Consider the following 12,939-nt stretch of genomic DNA (forward strand, 5'->3'; position numbering starts at 1 on the left):
TTATCATTCCAGATCAGTGTATGAGCAATAAGTTGAGCTCATTGCTTCATAGCCATATTTTATTTGGATCTTACAATGCCATTCCCCAAACTTATCAGGTAGTTTAGTTATGAGACTTTGTATCTAAATGACTTTTGACTCTGTATTTACTCTTAATGGTAACTATTTCCTTACATTATAAAATATTGTGAAATTTAATGGAAAACTCAACAGAGGCATTTTGAGGAATGATTCAAACACAATCTTCAAGTCCAAGCACCTTTAAGAAAGAAATAATTGTGATATTCAGGAGAAAGGAAGTGATGTCTCCTTCAATGATGAAATCCTACTAACATTTACTGAGCACCTTGTGTTTTGACCAGGTCCCCAACCTCCTTCAGCAGTATGCAAAAACCTGCAAGGTGGAGTCCATGTCTTTTTCATCATTTCATGCCCAGCATTCGGAGTACAAGAAGAAAACATAAGGACTTGATTTAAAAGTATTTTTCTATTTAGACAAAGAAAGCACCAGCAGTTACTTAGAGAATTTTATGGGGTGCTAAAAGAAACTGGAACAAAGGAGCAATGTCTCTGACTTACAGTCAGACGAGCCTACATTTTAGGGATACATTCAGCAGTGGTGATGAACTTCAAAGTGTATTGCAGTGGTGCTCCTATTTGGGGTGAGTTGGCCATGTGAGAAATTTGGGAGACAAGTGACAGACTGGCTTAAAGGAGGAATGAATTCACAGAGTTGGCATCATTTGAACCACGAATCAAGCTCTATCAATTCAGAAAGATTTATTGGGCACCTACTAATTGTATAGCACCGTGCATTGCCCTATGAGGGATAGAAAGAAGTACAACACATGGCTATCAACTTCAGCAATAAAACAGCTCTTTGCCTTTATTATCTTCTCTTTCGGGGAACTACGCTTTCTCCCCACTAATAGCCTTTTTATCAAATGCAGTGAAGGTATTCCCAACCAACTCTCCTGAAGCTGAAATGACTTTTCTCTGAATGTCCCTATCTTCTCACTCAGTTGTCCTTAACTGCCCAGCTTCACAGCCACAAAATGCTCCTGAGACTGAGTACAGCTCAGTGACTTCCATAGGGACCAGCTAAACTAATAGGAAAGATGAAAAGTGGGGATGGGAGAAAACATACCACACAAGATATACATTAACCTGCACATGTTCTATAATCCACCTCTCTTTGATTTTAAATATTCCATCTGTGCCTTGCAATATAATATAATGGTTATAAACATAAAATTAATAATATAAAGTTAATGAACATGAACATCCAAGAGGATGCTAAGCACGTGGAGAAATCTGAGTTAGATTGAGTTGTGCCCCCATTAAGGAACATAAACAGCACTTGGGTTGCTTTACATGTAGTAGCTGTAATTGAAATACTGCTTCCAATCCATAGTACTTTTCAGTCTCCCACAGAAAGTAAACATGCCACAAGGAAAAATAAGATCATATCATAGCAAAGGAAATCAGAGTGGTTATTAGTGTATTAATTGAATACCAGATGGAAAAGCAAAACAAACAATAGCCTGCCAGGCTCCACAAGAAACATCTTCTCAATATTTTAGAAGAAAAATTAAAACAACATGTGGCGGTGAGGTATATGGATAGTATATTTTCAGCTAGCCTAAGTTTCATAGTGACCAAAATAACCCATGTATTATATCACTAGGGGATGTGCAGTCAGAAATTTTAGAGGAGTCCACCAATATTTATTTGGGAGTGACCTTTACATATAACAAAATAGATATTAAGCTTTTCAGGTAAGTGATGGTAGTTTAATTATCTGGAAAGAGTGTGTGTGTGAGTGTGTGTGTATGTGTGTGTGTGTATTTGTATGCATGCATGCACTTCTGTCAAATCCTTTGTCTTTCTAGCCATGTGCAAAAGCCATACACTGTCCTCAGTGGCCCGAATCAAGATAAAGGCAGTTCCAGTGGCCCAAAAACTTGTGGATAGATCTGCCCTAGTCTGGCAAGGTGGAGACTTCAGGGTACTTCCTGTGAACTGTCTATACTGACCCCACTCACAGTTGAAGCCTGTGAAATACAAAGTGTGGAACAACTCACATTTTAACAGTGATCATAAACATTGCTTGATATAAGAAAATGTTTAGCCTGTGTTCTCTTCTTGGAGTTTTATGGTGTCTTGTCTTATGTTTAAGTATTTAAGCCATTTTGAATTTATTTTTGTGCATGATGTGAGGGTATGTTCTAGTTTCATTGATTTACATGCAGCTGTCCAGTTTTCCCAGCACCACTTTCTGAAGAGACTGTCTTTTCCCCATTTTAAATTCTTGCCTCCTTTGTAGATTAATTGACCATAGATGTCTGGGTTTATTTCTGGCTTCTCTATTCTGTTCCATTGGTCTATACGTCTTTTTTTTTTTGTACCAGTAGCACACTCTCTTGATTACTATAGCTTTGACCATACAAATGTTTTCTTAGGTCAGTCTCCTGAGGCAATAGAAATAAAAACAAAAATAAACCAATGGGACCTAATCAAACTTACAAACTTTTGCACAGCAAAGGAAACCATTAAAAAAAGACAACCTATGGAATGGGAGAAAATAGTTTCAAATGATGCAATCAACAAGGGCTTAATCTTTAAAATGTACAAACAATTTATACAACTCAACAGCAAAACAAAAAAAAAAAAAAAAAAAAAAAAACAACCACCCAATTGAAAAATGGCCAGAAGATCTGAAGAGATATTTCTCCAAAGAGGACATACAGATGACCAATAAGCATGTGAGAAAATGTTCAACATCACTAATTATTAGAGAAATGCAAATCAAAACTACGGTGAGGTACCACCTCACACCAGTTAGAATGCCCATCATTAACAAGTTAACAAATAACAAATGCTGGAGAGGATGTGGAGAAAAGGGTACCCTCCTTCACTGTTGGTGGGAATGTAAATTGGCACAACTGTTATGGAAAATAGTATGAAGTTTCCTCAGAAAACTAAATATAGAACTACAATCTGACCCAGCAATCCCACTCCTGGGCATATATCCAGACAAAACTTTTACTGAAAAAGACACATGCACCCATATGTTCAGTGAAACACTATTCACAATAGCCAAGACATGGAAACAACCTAAACGTCCATTGGCAGATGAATGGATCAAGAAGATGTGATACATAAACACAATGGAATACTACTCAGCCATAAAAAGAACAAAATAATGCTATTTGCAGCAACATGGATGGAACTACAGACTCCCATACTAAGTGAAGTAGGTCAGAAAGATAAAGACAAATACCATATGATATCACCTTTATCTGGAATCTAATATACAGCACAAATGAGCCTATCTACAAAAAAGAAACAAACTCATGGACTTAGAGATCAGACTTGTGGTTGCCAAGGGGGAGGGAGAGAGAGTGGGATGCACTGGAAGTTTGGGGTTAATAGATGTAAACTATTGCATTTAGAGTGGATAAGCAATGAGATCCTGCTATGTAGTACAGGAAACTATATCTAGTCACTTGTGATGGAACATGGTGGAGGATAATGTGAGAAAAAGAATGTATAAAACTTTGCTATATAGCAGAAATTGACAGATCATTGTAAATTGACTATAGTAGACAAAATAAAAATCTTTAAAGAAAATAAACAAACATTGCTTGAATCAGCTGGGTACTAGAAAATGGGTCCAAACATATGAAAACATTTGTTTCTTTGTTCATTTCCATGAGAAATAATTCTTCTTTGATTTCCTCATGTATTATTTTCTAAAATGTAAAAATATTTCTTTATAATTAAAAACACTCCAGAATGTGTTATGTCCCTACTGATGTCTTACTTATTTTAAAATGGACTTTCAAATTTCAGAGTTGACTTATCTATATAATTGTGAAATACAATTGTTTATCAAACACTTTTGAATACATACAATGTGTCAGATGTGGTTGGGCACAAAGATGGATAAAGATCCCTCGTCTGCATTGATGGAGTTCCTGGGTGAGAGTGACATTCCTCAGTCGCTATGATACAACAGGGTAGGGGTAGTAATATAGGTATGGAAGATGTGCTATGGGGCCATCGGTGAGAAGACATTTAACTCTGCCTGAGAAGGTCAAAGAAAGCCTCAGGGAATGACCTTGAGGCCAAGTAAGAATTCTCTCAGGAAAGAGAAAAGCTCTTTCAAGAGAGAGAAACTAATTGGTAAATTCTTTACATAGCGTATGTTCCCCCTTCAGACCTTATTTTTCCCAGTTGTGTGATGAAAATCCATCCCTTATTTGAGATTTCCAAGCTGGATTAGGTATGCTACAAGGCTATCTCTTAACCATCACTTCTAGCTCTCATCACTTTTAATTCTTTGCTTTCCCATACCCCTTCTGGGTATTACTTTTCTGAGAGTGTCAGGATTCCTCACTGAGGAATCCCTAGCCAGTGCCTGACATGTAGCAGCCACTCCCAGAATATTAAATAAAATAATGAATGTTTCGGATGATCTAACATGACATTAATATAAGGGACATGGTTGTCTAGCCAGGTTGCAGTGGGTCCTAAGGGTGTTTCTAAGTGAGGTTACAGATGTCATCATGTCCCTGGGGCAGCAGGGATTCAGTGACTGCTTTGAGCAGTGAAATGATGTGATGCCTCTTGTGGCAGGTGGGGTGTGGATTGTGTAGGAAATGACTGATAATGGGAGATGTGTCCCTGATCCACTTCCCTGAGTGGATCAAATGAGGTGGGAAGAGAGTGGAGTGCACCAATCTGCACCCTGGTTATGGGCTAGGGGATGGGAGTCAAAAGACTTTGGTTTGGGTAACCTGGTGAGTGCTAATGCATTAACTGTTAAAGAGGGAAGGAGGGGGAGCCCCAATTTGCTAGAGCAGCAACCGGAATTTACAACTTAAGGGGCAGGGGAATAGAAACAGGTGGCAGATGATAAACGGATTTTGTTGAGTTCCAGTTGGGAAACAGAGGAAAATCAAGATTTTGCATTGTGGTTTATTTTTCATTTTTTTGCATTGTGTTTTAATCTGTGAGAATCGCTTTATTTTAACTTTTTATGAACAGGAATGCCTTAACTGTGTTCCTACTTTTAAGAGAGTTTGTTCAAATGTTTTATATCAACTTAGTTAATTAGAACCAGATCAGAGAAGTCTGAGCTGGTGGCTTAAGAATCTTCTGGTTGGTGAGTAAGATCGGGGGCAAATGGTTTGGACATTTGAGCAAACTTTTTTCTATAAAAAACATTTTCTATATAATTTCCTGTAACATTCATAGTCTCAAAATTATAAATTAGCAGAATTTGGAACCACCTACACAAAACGTTCAGTATAAGAAGAAAGAAATTAGATTGAAATCTAATTTTATAATGACAAGCTACAAAGTAGGTAAAACTTTAAGATACATTTTATGATAACTGGTAAATAGTCTCGACTCTTCCATCTTATCCATCCAAAAATGGTTAATTGTTAAGCCAGTGCTTTGCATTTTCAAAATTTCTGTACCAACAGCTTTGTAAATTTTCTTTTTCTTTTTTTTTTTTTTTTTTTTTGTCTCTTCGCCATTTTCTTGGGCCGCTCTCGCGGCACATGGAGGCTCCCAGGCTAGGGGTCGAATCGGAGCTGTAGCCACCAGCCTACGCCAGAGCCACAGCAACGCGGGATCCGAGCCGCGTCTGCAACCTACACCACAGCTCACGGCAACGCCGGATCGTCAACCCACTGAGCAAGGGCAGGGACCGAACCCGCAACCTCATGGTTCCCAGTCGGGTTCGTCAACCACTGCGCCACGACGGGAACTCCAATTTTCTATTAATTTTTTTTTTTTTGCTAAGATAGTTATGGCCTATGGATTTGAATTGGATTTTGTAGTTTTTTTTTTTCATTAGTTAGTCAAAGATATTTGAGGTCTATCACATTCTTCCCATACTGAATGAAATATAGTATTATTTTATTTCTTCTTGCAATTTTTTTGTTTGTTTTTTCTCAGCTTAAAATAGGAGTACTCATTCTTATGCCAAAGAGTATGAAAAGTCCCAGGAAGAATTTGGCATTTTTTCCTAGAGAATACATTTTACTTGAGGAAAATTGTCAGTTGCAAAATGGGGGAGGCTAATTAATTTAACACATTTTTATGTTAAAATAAATATGCTATATTGTGCTAGAATTTATACATATTAAAAAAGAATAGCACACAAGTCTTCAAATAGCTATTGAGCTGGCTGCCAGAATTTTCAGCTTCTCATTCTGTCTCTGGGTGAGATTTATGCTTTCTAAAACTGGTCTTAAAGATGGGGCATTTATACCTGTCACTCTGGATGCTATTCTAAACAGACATCAAGAAGATGTCATAACAGAATCACAAGCCCCAAAATAAAACCACGCATATATGGTCAGCTAAAGTTTGTCAAGGGAGCTAAGAATACTCAGTGGAGAAAAGACAATATCTTCAATAAATGGTGCTGGTGCAGGGAAAATTAGATATTCACATGCGAAAGAATGAAACCAGACCCCTATACTACACCACTCACAAAAACTAACTCAAAATGGATTACACACTTAAATGTAAGCCCTAAAACCATAAAATTCCTGGAAGAAAGCACGGACAAAGAACATGAGTCTTGGCAATGACTTTTTGGATATGATACCTAAAGCTCAAGAAACAAAATAAAAAATGAACAAGTGGGACTACCCAAACTAAAAAAAAAACTTGTTCACAGCAGAAGAAACAATCAAGAAATAAAAAGGCATCTTATGGAATAGGAAAATATTTGCAAACCACATTTCTTAGATGGAGTTAATATCCAAAATTCATGACACTCATACAATTAATACCCTAACCCACAAATAATCCAATTGAAAAATGAGCAAAAGGCCTGAATAGATATTTTTCAAAGAAGATATCCACACGTCCAACAAGTACATGGAGAGGTATACAATGTAATTAAAGGTCAAGAAAATGAAAATCAAAACCACGATATCGGTTCACACCTCTTAGAATAGCTATATCAAAAAGAACAGAGGTGACAAGTATTGGCAGAGAAAGGGAACACTTGTGCATTTTTGGTGGGAATGTAAATTGATAGAGCCACTATGGAAGACAGTATGGAAGTTCTTCAAGGAAGAAAGAAAGAGAAAAAGAACTGTATAACCCAGCAATTCCACTGTGAAATAAGTCAGAGACAGAAAGATAAATAGTATATGATCCCATATGTATGCGGAATCTTAAAAAAAAAACAAAACCCAAATTCATAGAAACAGAGATCAAATTGGTGTTTGCCAGAGATGAGATTCAAGGAGTTGGGGGGGAAATGGATCAAGGTGGTCAAAAGGTACAAACTTCCACTCATAAGAGAAATATGTTCTAGGATGTAATGTAAAGCATGATGACTATGATTAAAATGCTGCATTGTTTTTTGAAATTTGCTAAAAGTGAATCTTAAAAGTTCTCATTACAAGGAAACAAATCTGTGACTATGTGAGGTAATGGCTGTTGACTGAACTTGTAACTGTTTTGCAATATATGCACTCATCAAATCATTGCTATACACTTTAAATTTATACAGTTTTCTATCAATTATATCATTAAAACTAGAAATAAAGGGAGTTCCCACCATAGCACAGTCAGTTAAGAATCTGACTGCAGTGGCTGGGGGTGCTGCGGAGGTGTGGGTTTGATGCCCAGATGGGTACAGGGGCAAAGGATCCAATATTGCCACAGTTGCAGTGTAGGTCGCAGCTGTGGCTCAGATTCAATCCCTGGTCCAGGAACTTCCATATGCCACGAGTGTGGCCATAAAATTAAACAAAAACAAAAACAAAACCCAGAAGTAAAGATGTCAAACCGCCCAAAGCGGTACTTTATACTATGTTCACTACCTCACCTTCACCACACTCTTATCATAGAAGCACCTGTAAAATGACAGTGTTTATCTTACCACGTAACAATTATTTCATGTCTCTTCAAAATATGAGTGTCTTGAGAGGAGGTTTTATTTTCCTAATTATTTCTACATCCACAGCTCCTAGCTCCTGTCATGAAAAAAGTATTTAATGCGTGTGTTTTGGAGGAATGAATGTAGGAATGAGTGTTAGGGACTCTCCAGGACAGACCGTAACTCATGCACTCTGATAATGAGCCTAGGGTTACCCTCATGTTTAGTCTGGGGTGAAAGTGGGCATTACTGCGAGGTGATGTGCTAGGCTGTGGAGTTATATGAGAACAAATCTCACAAATTTCTGCAGGGCAGAAACAAGGAGAGTGTCCTGGAAAATCAAATCTGGTCCAATAAAGGGACTAGATTTTTTACATTAAAGAAGTGTATGTACTGCAGATTTACTGGAAGGAGAGACTCTGTCCATGATCATCTACTCTCTGGCAGCCAGACAAAGGGCAGAAAAATAATACAGTGAAAATAATATGCTTTGAAGGCTCTGTCACTGACCACAACTGAATTAACCTTTGCAGTCATCACGTGTGTCATTATTCCAGTAACTTATGACCAAAAGATTGCATCATTCAGACCATAAGCATATTAGGTCATCTTTGCCATGGTGCATTTTATCAGGCATCCAGACATGGTCTGGGAGTTAGTGTATTTTTTGACTGGTAAAGGAGGAATTGACAATGAAAATAAAGTGAGTTTTGCACATGGAAGTTGAGCCTGAATTACAGAGCAGGTGACTATGTCTAAGTTTGGAAGAGAAGAGGATTTCATCTATGTAACAAATATTATAATGCTATGTATGTGCTAAGCACTGTTCCAACCAAAAGAGGGGCAAAATGAAATATGAGTAACATCTCAAATAAATATCAAAATATTTGCTTTTCAATGATATGTATATTTAAGAAATTTGAAGTCTGAACAACTTTACACTTTGTCCTTTATAATAGATATTTTATGGTAGGTATTCAATGAATGATGCAGGAGCGTATACCTCCCTGAAGAGTGAAGAGAAACATTTTCTCTACCTATCCTGACCCTGCCTGATGAAAGATCTGAGGCATCAGTACGTAATAGAACAGTAACTTTCACATTCCAATTGCAAATTTAAGTTGCAGGCAATCCAAGAATGGACCATGGGCTTAATATACCCTGGTTACAACCCACGTCTACCACTGAGGAGTCATGTGAGCCTTGGGCAATGTACTTTGACTTAGTTTCCTCATTAGGAAGCAGAAGTAAACTGTTTATTATCCCACCTAACTTCTTACAATTATAAAGACGAAGTGAGAGGATCTGTATACAGTGTTCAGAGCGGTAATTGACACTGGGGGAATACTCAGTAAAAGGGAGCTGTCATCTGCCTGCAGTCATGGTAGACACCAGAAGCATAAGACTAAGTAGGTATCTAAAAACACCTTTCTTGGAAGTAGATATTGTCTTTTTTTTTTTAATATTTTGGAATGGGAAGTTCAGTCCCGAATGGTTGATCAAAGATAAAATCCAAAACTATTAGGCACTCCTGTCCTCAGAACTATGCTACATGCTAAGGAGGATGCAAATGACCCCAAAACACATTTTTGTCCTGAAGAAATTTATATTTAGGGCATCAAGGCAATAACAGATAGAAATAATTAAATAGTTAAAGACCGATACAATGATTTAAGACCACTATAAAAGAAATGTCATAATTAGTATTTGGTAGTCTCACTACCAAAACAGCCTTTGGAACTTTAAAACAGCCTTTGGAATTTTACTGTTGACTTAAATTATTTATATTATTACATAACTTAAATATGTACAAACATAAACCAGGTATAATCCGTAGGCTTTTAGCTCTTACATGGTTATAAACCCAAAATAAATTTATAAATTAAATATGAAAAAATAACCAAGGCCACAATTTCCAATTAACAGCCATCAGTTTAACATGGTAAGTAACGTTGTTTTACTGAAATTAAATTGACATAGATTTTTTTTGGTTTCTATGACTGTGTGCTAAGTGATAACTTTATTTTCCATGCGCTTTTTCTTTTTGAACCAATGGTAATTATTTCTGCATGTAGAATACTTTGCTTTCATTTAGATTTCACTTAATGCAAAGGCATCATTTGCACGTTGTCTGCCTATGCTCTTGTCTTATTAGTTTATTATGATTAAAGTGGTACTAGTTGGAGTCATAAACTCAATTTGGCTCTGAAAATATAAAGCAATTCCCAGTTATAAAGTATTCATCAGATGATCTAGAGCATGCCTATATGTGTCAGTTTATCACTGCAACAAAACACACACAAATGCAGTCACAAATACTATGCAGTCACAAATAAGTCCTCACAGAGAACTAATGGTACCTGAGTATATGTCTGAGATTGAGTAAGATTGTAGTTGATCACTAAAGGTCATTTTACAATCAGAAAATATAAGTGTTATAGAAACTCAGAGAGGAAAGATCATTTTGTGTTGATATGAGTTAAGTAAGGTTTATGGAAAAGACAAGACTTTGGAGACTAGTTATTTTGGTGTAAGATACATTTAGTCATGGTCTTAGAGGCAGGTATGTAGGTGATGGAAGATGAGGTCTTACCTAAATAGAGATTTTATTCTTTAATCTTTGGATTTCTGAAATAGCATGCAGAATTCACGTGACAAAGAGAGAGAATGCAGGACTGTACACTGTTGGGAGAAGAATTAGATTTATTGGAAGTTACCTAATTAAAAGTATAAAGAATTTAGGTTTTCTCCCTTGTGATACAATTAGGCAGTGGCTCTATGATTCATAAAGCAGCTCATTTTAGGGGAAACACTGTTTTCAAGGGAATATTTCTGTTGTGACCAGAAAGATTTTGTGTTTCTTGGACTCGCTAGCCTTGAAATGCCCTAGTTATTGACCAAAGGAGAGAATGTTTGCTTTCATACTACAGACCCTTGTGGTCCTTCTCTGTATTGATTTCCCCCTTCTCTAGCCTATGTTGAGCTTTGAAATCAGTAAGAACACTAGTATATCATGTATTCACAGTCCGGAATTCTTGCACTAAGGGGATATGTCTGCTGAATAACTGTAGAAGATAGTTTATAAGTTGTTAGTTTTTAGTTATGGGCTGAATTAAGAGCCAATTCATATGTTAACCCTCCAGTTGTGACTGTATCTCAAGACAGTCTTTATGAGGTGATTAAAGTTAACTGAGATCACAGGATGGGGCCCTAATGTGACAGAATTGGTGGCTTTATATGAAGAGGAATCTCTCTCCACTCTCCTTCCCCCGGCCACCACGTGAGGACAAAGCAACAAGGCAGAAGGCAGCCATCTGTAAGCCAAGAAGAGAACCTAGCTAGAACCTAACTATGCTGACACTCTGATCTTGGATTCCTAGCCTCTAGGACAAATAAATGACTATTTCTTAAGCCACATGGGCTCTATTTTATTATGGCAGCCTGAACTGACCATACAGTATTAAACAAAATTACTTCTGACCTGCACTGTTTCCTCTTATTTTCATTTTCTTTGATACATATTCCTTTGTCTAGCAATAAGGTCTCCCTGTTGAGAGCATGGACGATGGTATGATAATTTTGCCTGGTTTGGTTTTATTCCAGACCGTCTTATAAAGGCAAGAAGCTATGTTTCAGTTGACCTCTAGAATTTTATTTGCAGAACAATTTCCGGGTGGCATAAGACCGTATTCACTGGTGAAATATGGTTCTTGTTTCTGGCAAAATTTGCAAAATTGCTCCAGGTGCAGGGTGAGTTCTTTTGCCTAGGGAGAGGAGAAATTTCACAGGTTTCATTTTGTGAAACTTAATTCATGCCTCTAAAAAACTATAAAATATGGAGACTAAATATAGTCTGTCAAGGGTATGAAATGTGAATGAACAGCAGCAGAAACCAAATTTGTAGAAGAGAAAATGATCTGAACCAGAAGCCTTGGGCTTATTTAAATTCTCCACGTTACATTCCCAGACATCTGCCTGAACAACAGAATGAAATTCCTGATTATGGAAATGGGAGGACGCAAGTGTGGGGCCTGCTTGTCTCTGGGCTTTCAGGCAGGCGTTGCCGCAGGTTTAATGGACCTTTTCTCTGGCCGTGGATTGTCAGTCAAAGCACTGTCAGAGGAGTGACTTCTGATGGGAAACTGCAGGAACCTTTGGGGAGGGGGAGGGTCAGAACTCCCTCAGAAGAGGAGCAGCCCTGGCTCTGCACGCTTTGCCCACCCACCCTCAGCTTTAACACCTTTCACTTCATTGCTCACGATGTGATCGACCACAGGGTGACTGTTTACGTTTGGATTCAGATTGTTTCTGAAACGTATATCAGGTCAATCGTGCACTATTTGCATCCTAGAAAAGAAAGCAGAGCAAAGCAAAGTGACAAGCCTTTAGCTCCCACCCAGGGAGGAGTTCCTGATGGAGGGTTTTAGGTTAAGGTCAATCTGGATGGGGCAAAGGGTGAGCATATTTGCAGGTATGAAACTTAGTCCATCAAGGAAGCTCCCGTCGAGCCACAAGGTTGAAACACTCCTTTACACTGAGGTTGTATTTAATTTCAGGGCCTTATTTAGTGCTGAAGATAATCCAAAGCGCTCATATATGATACAGGCGGTCCTCTATCTTTATTAGTGTTTAGGTTGATCTTTCCCATCTGATTTTCAGTGGAGTCCACCAGGGACCTATTCTGAAGTTGCTTGGGGTCCGGATCTCCCTGGTTTCACCATCGTGACCCTCTCAGGGGCACGAGTCATGCTGCTGTGCCCATGGAGCATGGGCTGTGAAGCCTGGGGGCCCTCTGCAGCCCTTCATTGCCTCCCTGCTGTGCCGAGGCACTCAGGAATCACTCCCCTGCTCCCTGGGGCTGTGCAGGCTTGTGTGCCAAGGCACATCATCAGGATATCTGTGCTCAGATGTCTTTCTGCTTTTCTGATTAAAAGATGGGCATCAGTCCCCTCTGAATTCAGATCCCCCAGACCAACCTGATATGTCTTCTGACTCTGCCCCATGTCTGGACTTCCAGTTCA

At 38.2% G+C, this 12,939-nt stretch overlaps 1 protein-coding gene across 4 annotated transcripts in view; it reads left to right on the plus strand.

The window, feature by feature from the left end:
* The window catches only part of CTTNBP2 (cortactin binding protein 2), a 442,954-nt gene that overhangs the window by 147,646 nt on the left and 282,369 nt on the right, over positions 1-12,939 (plus strand). The window lies entirely within an intron of this gene.

This window comes from Sus scrofa, chromosome 18, assembly GCF_000003025.6.
Source record: "Sus scrofa isolate TJ Tabasco breed Duroc chromosome 18, Sscrofa11.1, whole genome shotgun sequence".
In the NCBI taxonomy this organism is placed as follows: Eukaryota; Metazoa; Chordata; class Mammalia; order Artiodactyla; family Suidae; genus Sus; species Sus scrofa.